The sequence below is a fragment of the Canis aureus genome, chromosome 24, assembly GCF_053574225.1.
Source record: "Canis aureus isolate CA01 chromosome 24, VMU_Caureus_v.1.0, whole genome shotgun sequence".
In the NCBI taxonomy this organism is placed as follows: Eukaryota; Metazoa; Chordata; class Mammalia; order Carnivora; family Canidae; genus Canis; species Canis aureus.
The window spans coordinates 26,694,195-26,708,610 of record NC_135634.1 but is presented as its reverse complement, the minus strand read 5'-3'; the positions used below and the strand labels follow the sequence as shown (position 1 = coordinate 26,708,610).

The window sequence follows — 14,416 nt, the reverse complement described above, 5'->3', positions numbered from 1 at the left end:
TGAGTGGCTCCTATGTACCAGAAAATCTTATGCATGCCAAAAGCACATATATGACAAAAAGAAACTTCTGCCCTCATGATCCTTGCCATCCTAAAAAATATTCTTTATGTTTTTGTATATTTCTATCATTCTGAAAACCTGGCTAATCCTAGAATCAAGATTAAATAATATACCACCACGTTAGAGAAAGATATATAGTATCACAGCTGTGTGATTAAAGTATAAAATCTCATTTACTTTAAAAATCTTAGCTCTTCAAGAAAATTAAGCCCTTAGAGATTAGTATTTTATTTTTAGATCAAACCACTGCTGTATTCATAAGACATGAAATAGAATCAAATAATTTCGATTTTTAAAGAGACAGTAAAAATTTTGAACTAAAATATATTTTAAATGCATTATTTCACTTCATAGCATATAGTCTTTTTTTTTTTAGTATAGTTGACACATAATGATATGTTAGTTTCAGATGTACAACATAGTGATTTGACAAGTTTATACATTATGCTATGTTCACCACAGCTACCAAATCTCCCAATATATCACTATTACGATATCACTGACTATATTCCTTATACTGTGACTTTTATTCTCATGACTTATTCATTCCATAACTGGAAATTTTTTTCCCATGCCCCTCACCCATTTTGCTCAACCTCCTCACCACCTCCCCTCTGGCAACCATCAGTTTATTTTCTGCATTTATAAATCTGATTCTGCTTTTTGTTTATTCATTTTTTTCCAATGGCTATCTGAATGCATATTCAATCTTAATTGGGAATACATATTCATTTTTAGTGTTAGTATAGCTTTCAGAATTACATAGATAAAAATAAGATATTTTACTAAAAAGTAGCAATAAATTAAAAAAAATACAAAGAAAAAGTCATTGTTATGACTCCAATGTGGGAAAAAATAACTCTATGTGCTTAGGAACTTAGCCCTCCACCTATACTTATATTGTTTGTGATATCTATTCAGTCTTATGGTTTCACATTTCTTCAACATCCTGGTGATATTTAAATATATGTTTCCATACAGACTTTACTCCTGGACTCCAAAATTCAACACCTGACCTTTCCCTAAAATCTGCTCAATTCATAACTTTATCCAGTCCAGCTTGATGGGAGCCTCATCTTTCAAGATGCTTAGATAATATCTTGAGATCAAATTTCATCCATTGCTTTCTCTAATATCTCACACCAAGGAATTCAGGAAATACGTTTGTTCTGCCTTCCAAATATATGCAAAATCTGTATTTTTTACTACTTTCACTCCTGTAACCTCGCACTCAATCATTATCACCATTCACTGTCATTAGTGGAATAACCTCCAAATTTGGCCACACTTCTTAGCTTATACTACCGGATGCACTTTTGAAAGATAAATAATCTGCTCTTCCACTGAAAATCATGCAATTGCTCCTCTTTTCACTTAAAAGTAAAAGTGAAAGTCTTTATGATGGTACCCACCCACCTCATCCTCTTTTCCTCTCTGAGTTTATCTCCTATTACTCTCCCTCATTCCTCCATGTTAATCACACTCAATGTTCCTCAATCTCTATCATAGGATATTCATACTTGCTAAGTCCTTTTCCTATTGCTCTCTGTTAGCTCTGCTCAGATAGTTCTCCTTGAAATTACAACTTCTCTCATCCCCTGGAAAGTCTTAGCTCTCTTTCTTGCTCCCAATTTTTTGTAAATAATTTATTACCCTTTAATAGCATACATAAAAATACTTATTCCTTATGTCCATTGTTCAGTAAGGCACCATTAATATAAACTTAATGAGAACATGATATTTTGTCTATCTTATAGCCAGATTAATCACCAGTAGAGAGAAGACATTCAGTAAATATGTTTTAAATAAATGAATAAACTGTTATATATTTCAGTAAATCTTATTAGATGATTAGCAAAAAGAAAAGAGGATCTTATTTGATTAATTAATAAGTGCAATGAGATTTCACTAGCAGAAATATGAGGTTTGAGCAATTATTCCTTTTGTGGTCTTAGCCTAACACTAACTCTTCGTTTAGTTTGATTTACTAAAGACTGTTAATAAATTAGAGATGTCTTTCTTTTTTACTGACTCCTGCCAAGAGTCAAGAAAAGCCTCAACATATATGTATATATACTCAGCATAAATGGAAGGAAGAATTAGAGAATTTTTGAGAGTAATGTTAACTAAAGTATCTTGGTAAGGATCAGACATTTAAGGGGATGATGTATTTAGACAGACAAGCCTTCAATCAAAGTTCTTAAACTTTGGATCTCTGGAGCTTCAAGGGTTTCCACACCTTTTGTGATCTGTACAAAATCTCACATGGATCAATACTGCTTATTTTTTCCTGGGTAGAAGGTTCATTTCACCAAAATTCTTGTATAACCTCAATAAAAACAATATGGTTAAAGAATTGTAGTAGAGACTAGAGGTGAACAACATATATTCTCATCTCTAATATTTTAAAGGAATGCAGGAAAATGGTAAAGTATACAGTTATTTCTTTAGCTGGACACTGGCTGATCAACTTTCAATTGTGAATCAACACAACGTGAATATATAAAAACCTATATCTACATATTAATAATGAAATGCCCATATTTAAATCACCATATTTCCAAATTTCATGCTTAATTATCTCAATACTCATGCATCTCTTTAAATAATATACTGTCTTTAGAATTGGTTATAAATAAAACAACTAAAATGATTAGCTAAATTCTAAGTATACCACTAGCATATTTGCTTTCTAAAAAGTGTTTTACATCTTTTTTCTAGATAAGTACCAATAAATATAATACATACAAACAATTTCTTGTAGGCCTATGCAATATTCTTCACTTCAACATATATATGGGCCAAATGTAAAGCACTATGGCATTTTGAATTCACTTTAAAAGGGAATCTCTTGAAAGTTAAATGCATAAAATTGTTCCTTATTTACTATACAATCAAACTCATATTCCTAAACAAAAGAATTTTCATAATCAGTCTGTTTGACCTATCTCCCATAGACATCTCAACAAACAAACAAATGCAGCTTTTGTTTTAATTAGACATGTTTATTTAAGACTGCTACCCACCATGAACATTTGTGCCTTCAGATATTATTTCATAATACATAAAAATTTTTCCTGTATACAAAATATCAGAAATTCCACTAGAGCACTCTGGAAATGTTCAGAACATGGCAGAGTGGAAAGCAGTTCTACTAAGTATGGCTTGAAGACCAGGGCAGTACTGTCAACCATTTGTTACCAATTTTTGATGAGAAAAGTACAGCAATTGAGATAAATTTTGGAAATTTGTTTAGTAATTTGACAGAAATATTTTTAATTAATTTAATTTTTTGAAGTAATATCTACACCTAACATGAGGCACAAACCCATAACTCTGAGATCAAGAGTCCCATGCTTCTCCTACTGAGCCAGCCAGGTATCCCAAAGAATGGTTAGATGACACAAAATAGGTGGCAATGCCTTCCCCATATGGGTGTTGTCAGGCCAGAGATAGAGTTGACTTTTTGTCCTTTCATACAACTCTTGTGTGCTTTAAGTAGAGAAAATTTGGCTTATATTTTTACATAATTTAGAAATTTTTATATTTCTATTAGTTTAATTTCATTGTAGTTTATAAAAGTATTGGCCCTCCATTTCTATACACTAACAATGAGACTGAAGCAAGAGAAATTAAGGAGTCAATCCCATTTACAATTGTACCGAGAAGCGTAAGATACCTAGGAAGAAACCTGACCGAAGAGGTAGAGGATCTTTACCATAAAAACTACAGAAACTTCTGAAAGAAATTGAGGAAGACACAAAGAGATGGAAAAATATTCCATTCTCATGGATTGGAAGAATTAATATTGTGAAAATGTTAATGCTACCCAGGGCAATTTACACATTTAATGCAATCCCTATCAAAATACCATGGACTTTCTTCAGAGAGTTGGAACAAATCATCTTAAGATTTGTGTGGAATCAGAAAAGACCCTGAATAGCCAGGGGAATATTAAAAAAGAAAACCATATCTGGGGGCATCACAATGCCAGATTTCAGGTTGTACTACAAAGCTGTGGTCATCAAGACAGTGTGGTACTGGCACAAAAACAGACACATAGATCAATGGAACAGAATAGAAAATCCAGAAATGGACCCTCAACTCTATGGTCAACTAATATTTGACAAAGCAGGAAAGACTATCCACTGGAAAAAAGACAGTCTCTTCAATAAATGGTGCTGGGAAAATTGGACAGCCACATGCAGAAGAATGAAACTAGACCATTCTCTTACACCAGACACAAAGTTAAACTCAAAATGGATGACAGATCTAAATGTGAGACAAGATTCCATCAAAATCCTAGAGGAGAACATAGACAACACCCTTTTTGAACTTGGCCACAGCAACTTCTTGCAAGATACATCCATGAAGGCAAGAAAAACAAAGGCAAAAATGAATGATTGGGACTTCATTAAGATAAGAAGCTTCTGCACAGCAAAAGAAACAGTCAACAAAACTAAAAGACAACCTACAGAATGGGAGAAGATATTGGCAAATGACCTATCAGATAAAGGGCTAGTTTCCAAGATCTATAAAGAACTTATTAAACTTAACAGCAAAGAAACAAACAATCCAATCATGAAATGGGCAAAAGACATGAAGAGAAATCTCACAGAGGAAGACATAGACATGGCCAACAAGCACACGAGAAAGTGCTCCACATCACTTGCCATCAGGGAAATACAAATCAAAACCACGATGAGATACCACCTCACACCAGTGAGAATGGTGAAAATTAACAAGACAGGAAAAAACAAATGTTGGAGAGGCTGTGGAGAAAGGGGAACCCTCTTGCACTGTTGGTGGGAATGTGAATTGGTGCAGCCGGTCTGGAAAACTGTGTGGAGGTTCCTCAAAGAGTTAAAAATAGAGCTGCCCTATGACCTAGCAATTGCACTGCTGGGGATTTACCCCAAAGATACAGATGCAGTGAAACGCTGGGACACCTGTACCCCAATGTTTATAGCAGCAATGTCCACAATAGCCAAACTGTGGAAGGAGCCTCGGTGTCCATCGAAATATGAATGGATAGGGACGCCTGGGTGGCTCAGTGGTTGAGCGCCATGCTTCAGTGCAGGGCGTGATCCTGAAGTCCAGGGATCGGGTCCCACATCAGGTTCCCTGCATGGAGCCTGCTTCTCTGCCTGTGTCTCTGCCTCTGTGTGTCTTTCATAAATAAATTATTAAGAAAAAAGAAATATGAATGGATAAAGAAGATGTGGTCTATGTAGATAATGGAATATTACTCAGCCATGAGAAATGACAATTGCTTCAATGTGGATGGACCATTTGCTTCAATGTGGATGGACCTGGAGGGTTATTATGCTGAGTGAAATAAAAGTCAATCAGAGAAGGACAAACATTATATGGTCTCATCATTTGGGGAATATAAGAATTAGTGAAAGGGAATAAAGGGAAAGGAGAGAAAAATATCGGTGAGGGTGACAAAGCATGAGATACACCTAACTCTGGGAAAAGAACAAGAAGTAGTGTAAGGGGAGGTGGGGGGGGGTTGGGGTGACTGGATTATGAGCACTGAGGGGGGCACTTGACGGGATGAGCACTGGGTGTTATGCTATATGTTGGCAAATTGAACCCCAATTAAAGAAATTAAGAAAATAAAATAGTAAAAAAAGTATTGGCCCTCAATGGATCTATGTTCCTTCATTGAAATATTTTGACAAGCACTGATATAAAGGACCTGGGTATTATAGAATAGTTATTCCAAGCCCTGGTATGTATTATTTTTATGTCTCTCAGAATACTTCAGTTCTCCTAGGCTCAAGTTTCATATATGTATAACAAGGTTCATCAAACCTAATATATAGCATTGTTTGAAGTATCCAGCAATACTGGTCATTGGGTTCTAAGCACAGAATAAAAGGTGGATTTTGATAAATAATGTATTTATCTTTATAGCTTATCTTGTGATAGCTGAAATAATGTATTTTTTCATGTATTAATTTTTTATCTAACTCAGTTATAAACTAAACATATATTCACAGCACCTAGGAGAATGCCTTGTATGTACCTATGCTCAGTAACTACATATTTGATTTGTTGAAATTGCTATGGAGTTGCTGGTTTTCAGGCAGAAAAGTTAACGTGGTGATATATAAAAACTACAAATGTATTTCAATTCACATTAATATTGATCCTCTATTCACCAATAGACATAATACATGTTCCAAGAGACTGGTGGACTTGTCTGTATTGTTTACACAATAGTCTCAGCCTAGAATGATCGATGACATTGTTAGTATGTCTTGAAAAAGTACTTGTTAATGTATCAAAAATAATTCCTTTCTATAATTGAAGAACTCCTTAAATAATTATGCTAGTTTTCTAAGATTCCAAACCTACTATAAAAAGCTGATGGACTTCTAAGAATTACTTAATTCATAAGCATTGCTAATGAAACCACATAGTTGCTGCCTGCCAATGTGCCTGACCTCCCAATTAAAATCCTGGACACCAAAACTTGGGTGAAATTCTGATTGGCAATACTTTGCACATGCTGTTCTACATTCTTGCTGTGAAAATTAAGCATGTCCATGTGACTCCACTGGGAGACAACACTTGGAAATTTGTGCCGGGTTTCCCCTGGAGTTTGTCCCATGTGTCTTTTTCCCTTTCTGATTTTTAATCTCTTTCTTTGTAACAAGAAGCATGAGTGTAACTGCTTTATTTTTTTTAAGATTTTATTTATTTATTGATGAGAGACACAAAGAGAGAGAGGGGCAGAGACATAGGCAGAGGGAGAGGCAGGACCCTTGTGGGGACCCTGATGTGGAACTCGTTCCCACGACCCTGGGATCATGACCTGAGCTAAAGGCAGACACTCAACCACTGAGCCACCCATGTGTCCCATAACTGGTTTCCTGAGTCCCATGAGTCCTTCCAGTGAAGGGCATGAGCATGATAGTAGAGACCTCAAACACAGGCTACTTTATTAAGCTCTCTCGAATTTGAGTTTTCTCAGTTGATCCTGTTAAAATTTCTTGGTATATACATCATGGTTTCTGAAGGAATTGTAATATTTACAGCTTGCATTTCTATTTATTTTTAATGGCACTTACCATAATGATCAGAACAATATTCAATTGCAGTGGTGGTAGTGGGCACTCTTGTTATTCCTGACCATAAAGTGGAGAATTCTCTATATTTTAAATTTGTAAAATGAGCACAATGGTATTACTACTTGGAATTACATGTGCCAGGTAAATTAAAGGACTTATGAAATCCCACAGGGTATGCTCATGTAAAGATGTAGTGAGGGTAAAACAGAACACAGTCATGAAAGACAGAGTGCAGGCAACCCACAGGATCCTTTCTATCATATAGGATGTACTGGGTTCAGATTTCGATGACAAGTAATCTTTGAAACACCCTGGTCTCAGTGAAGCCATATAATTATGTGAATAAGACGTCTTTAAAATTTTTCTTGTCATATGACCCAAACCAGGCTGCCTGAACCATCTGAACAACAGAAACCAAAAGAATCTGACAGCAACCAGCTAGCTGAAAGGCAACACTACATGCATTTTTTGTAAACGATACTGAGAAGCTGGCATAGGTTGCCTCCTACTCTGCTTTAGACCCTGCGACATACATACACCACTAGCTAATACATTTTATTGAAGGAGGAGTTTTTGCATGAATCACTTGGTACTTGGCCTGTCTACTAAAGTGCATAAGAAACAAATACTTATTTACTCAGTTATTAGTTGTTTTCATATGCCATTTTTATTTTTTTATTTTTTTTATTTTTTTGGTTTATATGCCATTTTTATAATGTTTAACCTATATTCTTCTATTTTGAGTTTGTTTATAACAATTAAAAAATTTTTAATGTGTTTTTTAATCTCTCTAATAGTATCATCTTTGTATTAAGCACTGTACATAATATTAAATATGATACACACTTGTGAGATATTTCTGATAATCATCACTCAGGTGCAAACTGTTCAATGTACCATTATTCTGAAATATCATCATGAATATGAAACTCCTCTCCCAATCAAAGCAATATTTTTCAAAGACTCTTGGTACAGCAAAAGCAAAGCAAAAACAAACAAAACTCCCTAAAAACTATGAGCAAAATGAAAAGGCAATGTATGGAATGGGAGAAAATATTTGCAAAGCATGTATCACATAATGGGTTAATAAAAAATATACCAGGACTCATGCAGCTCTACAGGAAAAACCCAAATAACCCAATTAAAAATGGGCAAAAAACCTGAATAGACATTTTCCAAAAACATATAAATAGCCAACAAGTACATGAAAAGATGCTCAACATCAGTAATCCTCAGGGAAATGCAAGTCAAAACTACAATGAGATATCACCTTGCACTTGTCAGGATGTCTATTATAAAAAGATAAGATCGAGCAAATTCTGATGAATAGTGGAAGAAGAGAACCCTTGTACACTGTTGGTGGGAAGGCAAACTATGCAGCCACAATGGAAAATAGAATGGTTCCTAAAAAAGTTAAAAGACAACTACCATATGACCCAGCAATTCCACTTCTGGGTATATCCAAAGAAGTTAAAAACCACAATCTCAGAGATACATGCAGTCCAGTGTTCACTGCAACATTATTTACAACAGCCAAGGTATGGAAACAAACTGTATCCATCCACAAGTCAATGGATAAGCAAAATATCATATATATCCAACAGAAAATTACTCAACCTTAAGAAACGTTGTCTTCTACAACAATGTGGATGAATCTGGAAGGCACTGCACTCAGTAAAACAAGTCAGAGAAAACAAATTCCATGAGGTATTACTTAACATGTAGAATTTAAACAAATTGAACTCATAGAAATGAGTTGAAAAGTGGTTGCTGGGGGCTGGGGGTGGGGGAAGTAGGAAGAGGGTGGTACAAGGATACAGAAATCAATCAATAAAAAATTAATACTGTTCAGAGAAAGAGCCGTTACATGGCCAAAGTAGTTTTCTTTTAATAAATCAAGGAATGTTTAAGATAGACATTACTCAAAAGATTCAGATCCCAGAATTTCAATGATTCTAGCCAAAATCTAAACATACTAAATTGACAAATCTGATTTTGATATTTTCTGGCATATACCAACATAACTAAAGCTATTGCATATATTTTCCTTAAAGCTGTGACTAAGGGAATTTTTTTTAAAGATTTTATTTATTTATTCAGGAGAGACACAGAGAGAGGGAGAGAGGCAGAGACACAGGCAGAGAGAGAAGCAGGCTCCATGCAGGGAGCCTGACGTGAGACTCCATCCTGGGTCTCCAGGATCACACCCTGGGCTGAAGACTGCAGTAAACCGCTGAGCCACCCGGGCTGCCCCTAAGGGAATTTTTAAAATGCTAGATAATAACTGGCTACATAATGCGGAAAGTGACTTCTTGAAATGAGATCGACAAATGACACATCGTAAATTTCTCTATTTATATTTATTAAAAGCAATATTCCTTATTTTAAACATTCATCAAACTTTCCTTGATAGGTAGCTAAATTTGTTAAGATATTAACCAATAATTTGCATAGGTGGCTCCTAGGGATCACCAAAAGGAATATTTCCTCAGAATTGAATCCGTTCAAACCTGCCCTCCCACATTGATACCAGTTCTGCCACCTATTTCAAAAAGAATTTAACATTTTTTAAAAATTGTGACTTTTTTGGTATTAGTTTTAAAAATTTAATTTGTTTGAAGTTACAATGAAAAAGATATTAATTTTTATCCTCTTCTTTTTGGGGGATCCTAAAAATATATATTGTCGGCCTGCAAAGATAAAAATTTCTTCCTAGCTTTTGTTTCTTGTAATTAGCTCTCATATAGATTTGTCTTGCTGCTGCTATTGTTAGGCTCCAAGCTCCCATGTTCCGTAATGAATTATTCTTACTTCAATTATAATAAAAAAATACTGTCACTTATGACCAATAATATTTTATAAGAAGGGCTGATTTTTTTTAAAGATTTTATTTATTTATTCATGAGAGACACAGAGACAGAGAGAGGCAGAGCCACAGGCAGAGAGAGAAGCAGGCTCCATGCAAGGAGCGTGATATGGGACTTGATCCTGGGACTCCAGGATCACACCCTGAGCCGAAGACAGACGCCTAACAACTGAGCCACCCAGGTATCCCAGGGCTGTTTTTTTTTTTTTTTTTTTTTTTAAAGATTTTATTTTTTTCATTCATGAGAGGTGGAGAGAGAGAGAGGCAGAGGGAGAAGTACGTTCTCTGTGGAGCCGGAAGCCAGATGAGGGACTTGATCCCCAGAACCCTAGGATCACATACCTGAGCCTAAGGGAGATGGTTAACCAACTGAGTCACCCAGGTGCTCCAGGGCTGATCTTCTTAATTGAAATGTTCTGTGTGCATTAATGTGTTTGCCAGACAAATCTGTGAAGAGCTGAAAATAATTAAAATGTTGAACATGATAGATGGTAAAAACATTTGGCATTTTCAGAGCAAACCAAGAAAAAGAAAAAAACAAAGACAAAAGGTGGAAATGATCTGGAGTCAGCAAGATTTACAAAATCAGTGGAGGCTGCATATATGTGACAGAGTAGGTGGGAAACCCTTGGTGGCAAATAAATGAAAGTACTTTTGGAACAGGAATATAATATGTTATTTAATTGTCTACCATGCCAGGATCAGTGTTATGACTCCTTATGGTCTCCAAATAATAAATGTACTCTATTATGCAGACACTCATCATTAAATTATTTGTTGTATAGTTTCTCTCCCTTTCTCTTTTCCTTCCTCCCTTCCGTCTTCTTTTTGCCTTTTTTGAAATTGTTAAGAAGCATATCTCTTGTTTGTATGACTCATGACCTAGATAAAAGAACAGCCACTGAATACAGAAAATCCTAGCAAGCAGCAATATGAAAATTTAATCTCACCAATACATCTCTTACTTTAAGATTTACAAGTATCTTAAAAAATGATTTGAATATCCACAGTTAAGCCTAACATTTTCTCTAAAAGTCTAGAGATCATGGGTAAAACCTAGGTTAAGAAAGGATAGAATCATCTAAATGATCATCTTAATTGTGATCGTATCATTTCCCCCAGTCAAATAAGAGGGGGATCCCACGCTCTGACAATGAAAGGGATTTCCTCTTGTTCCTCATGGTGATAAAGTCAAAAAGAGCTAAGGCTGGGACATAATTCCTCCCTCAAACATGTGTTGTTGGTGAATAATTTCATGTTAAACATATTTAGAAGAAAACTCACAGTCTTGTCTTACTGAAACTTTAAAGTATAAGATAAATCCTAAATACTATCCTGTAATTTTACTGTTTGTTTCTTAACATAGCAAACAACCTAAGAAGCTCCTTTAAGTTCTGTCCACGTGTAAGAAGGTTTTTATGATAATTTAAAGACAATTTCATCATAACTTAAAGAACAAGTATTTACATTTTCCTTGAAATTAAATGTTTCGTTTTCCATTATATAGCTCATATTGTATTTGATTTATTTTCAACTAATTTATTTTCAACTAATTTATATATTTGTGCTGTTATTAGTAACAAATATCAATTTAAAAATTCTAATGTTAGGGATCCCTGGGTGGCGCAGCGGTTTGGCGCCTGCCTTTGGCCCAGGGCGCTATCCTAGAGACCTGGGATCGAATCCCACGTCAGGCTCCCGGTGCATGGAGCCTGCTTCTCCCTCTGCCTATGTCTCTGCCTCTCTCTCTCTGACTATCATAGATAAATAAAAAAATTAAAAAAAATTCTAACGTTAGAAAAAAATTCTAATGTTATATTGCTGGGATTCATGGAACTGATTTTGTATAATGATTTTATCATTAGTCAAAATGCTAAACTTTCATTGATCTTAATTTATCTATACATACTTCTGATTTTATAAATTAATAATAAATAAGTCAAATAAATATATTACTTTATTTCATCCTTTTCAACATTTACAACTTATATTTTTCTTGTCTTCCTACGTTGGTTGGGTCATAAATAAAAATGTTTGAAACAAATAATTATAATAAACATCCAAATCAAGTTCAAGTTTTAAACACATTTTTGCAGCAGTTCATTGTTTAGTAGGTATTTCTTGTGGGATAAACTATAGACAATTTTATTAAGGGGCCATTTATATCTAGGTTTTGTTAATTATCCATGAACAAATGCTAGATTTTCCCAAACACTTTACTACAATTATTGAGATTATTAAAGACTCTTTTCCTTTATTTGCTTAAAGTGTTGAATTGCATTGACACATTTATACAATGGTAAATGAAATTTGCTTTTCTGGGACAAAATCAACTTGATCATTGCTATAGTCTGTATGTTTGTGTCTTCTAGAATTTGTATATTGAGCTCACAACACCTGAAGATAATGATATTTGGAGATGGGGCCTTTGGAAGGTCATGAGAGTGGAATGCAAGTGCCCCTTCAGATCACTATGTTTGTATCCTTTGGGTAAATATCTAATAGTAAAATTGCTGGATCATAGGATAGTTCCATTTTCAGATTTTTGAGGAACTTCCATAGTGTTTTCAGTGTGGCGGTATCAGCTTGCATTCCTACCAGCAGTGTCAGAGGCTTCCCCTTTCTGCTCATCCTCACCAACCCCTGTTATTTTCTGATTTGTTAATTTTAGCCAATCTGCCTGGTGTGAGGTCGTATCTCATTATGGTTTTGATTGGTATTTCCCTGATGTTGACTGATTTTGAACATTTTTTCATGTGTTGGTTGGCCAAATGTCTGTTCATGTCTTCTGTCCATTTTTTTGACTGGGCTTTTTGTTTTGGGGGTGGTGAGTTTGATAAGTTCTTTATAGATTTTGGATACCAGCCCTTTTGAAGACATTTGCAAATATCTTCTCCCATTCACTAGGTTGTCTTTTGGTTTTGTTGACTATTACTTTGCTGTGCTTTTTATCTTGATGAAGTCCTAATAGTTCATTTTTGCTTTTATTTGCCTTGCCTTTGGAGAATGTCTAGCAAGAAGTTGCTACAGCCAAGGTCAAAGAGGTTGCTGCCTGTGTTCTCCTCTAGGATTTTGATGGGTTCCTGTCTCACATTTAGGTCTTTCATCTATTTTGAGTCTATTTTTGTGTATGGCATAAGAAAATGGTCTAGTTTCATTCTTCTGCATGTGACTGTCCAATTTTTTCAATACCATTTGTTGAAGTGACTTTTTTCCATTGGATATTCACCTGGTTTGTTGAAGGTAGTTGACCATAGCATTTAGGGTCCATTTCTGGGTTCTATATTCTGTTCCATTGATCTATATCTGCTTTTGTGCCAGTACCATATTGTTTTGGTAACCACAGCTGTAATAGAGCTGTAACCACAGCTTTGTAATAGAGCTTGAAGTCCAGAATTGTGGTGCCACCAGCTTTAATTTTCTTTTCAACATTCCTTTGGCTATTTGAGGTATTTTCTGATTCCAGCACTATGAAAAATGTTGATGGTGTTTCTATAGGGATTGAATTGAATGTATAGATTGCTCTGGAAAGCATAGAAATTTTAACAATATTTGTTCTTCTAATCCATGAGTGTGGAATGTTTTTCCATTTCTTGTATCTTCCTCATTTCTTTCATGTTTTCAGAGTACAGATCCTTTGCCTTTTTGGTTTTCAGAGTGAATACAGATCCTTTGCCTCTTTGGTTAAGCTTATTTCTAGGTATCTTATGGTTTTGGGTGCAATTATAAATGGGGTTGATTCCTTAGTTTCTCTTTCTTCTGTCTCATTGTTAGTATATAGGAATACAATTGATTTCTGTGTATTGATTTTATATCCTGACACTTCTCTGAATTCCTGTTTGACTTCTAGCAATTTTGAGGTGGGATCTTTTGGGTTTTCCACATAGAGTTTCATGTTATCTGTGAAGAGGACTAGTTTGACCTCTTCTTTACTGATTTGGATGCCAAATTTTTATTTCGTTTTGTTGTCTGATTGCTGAGGCTAGGACTGCTAACACTATGTTGAACAACAGTGATAAGAGTGCGCATCCCTGTTGTGTTCCTGACCTTCAGGGAAAAGCTATACTCTGTTCCATTGATCTATATCTGCTTTTGTGCCAGTACCATATTGTTTTGGTAACCACAGCTGTAATAGAGCTGTAACCACAGCTTTGTAATAGAGCCTCCATTGAGAATAATATTTGCCATGGGCTTTTCACAAATGGCTTTGGTAAAATTGAGTTTTACCTCCACTGAGAATAATATTTGCCATGGGCTTTTCACAAATGGCTTTTATGATATTGAGGGGTATTACTACTATCCATACATTGCAGAGAGTTTTAATCAAGAAAGGATGCTACATTTTGTCAAATATTTTTTCTGTATCTATTGAGATGATTGTATGTTCTTGTCCTTTCTTTTATTACTG

At 35.1% G+C, this 14,416-nt stretch overlaps 1 protein-coding gene and 1 pseudogene across 4 annotated transcripts in view; both read right to left on the bottom strand.

Moving 5' to 3' along the window:
- LOC144295930 (disintegrin and metalloproteinase domain-containing protein 20-like) overlaps nt 1-14,416 on the bottom strand; it is a 159,723-nt gene that overhangs the window by 30,638 nt on the left and 114,669 nt on the right. The gene's annotated exons all lie outside the window — the stretch shown is intronic.
- LOC144296629 (U6atac minor spliceosomal RNA) lies at nt 3,446-3,545 on the bottom strand (annotated as a pseudogene).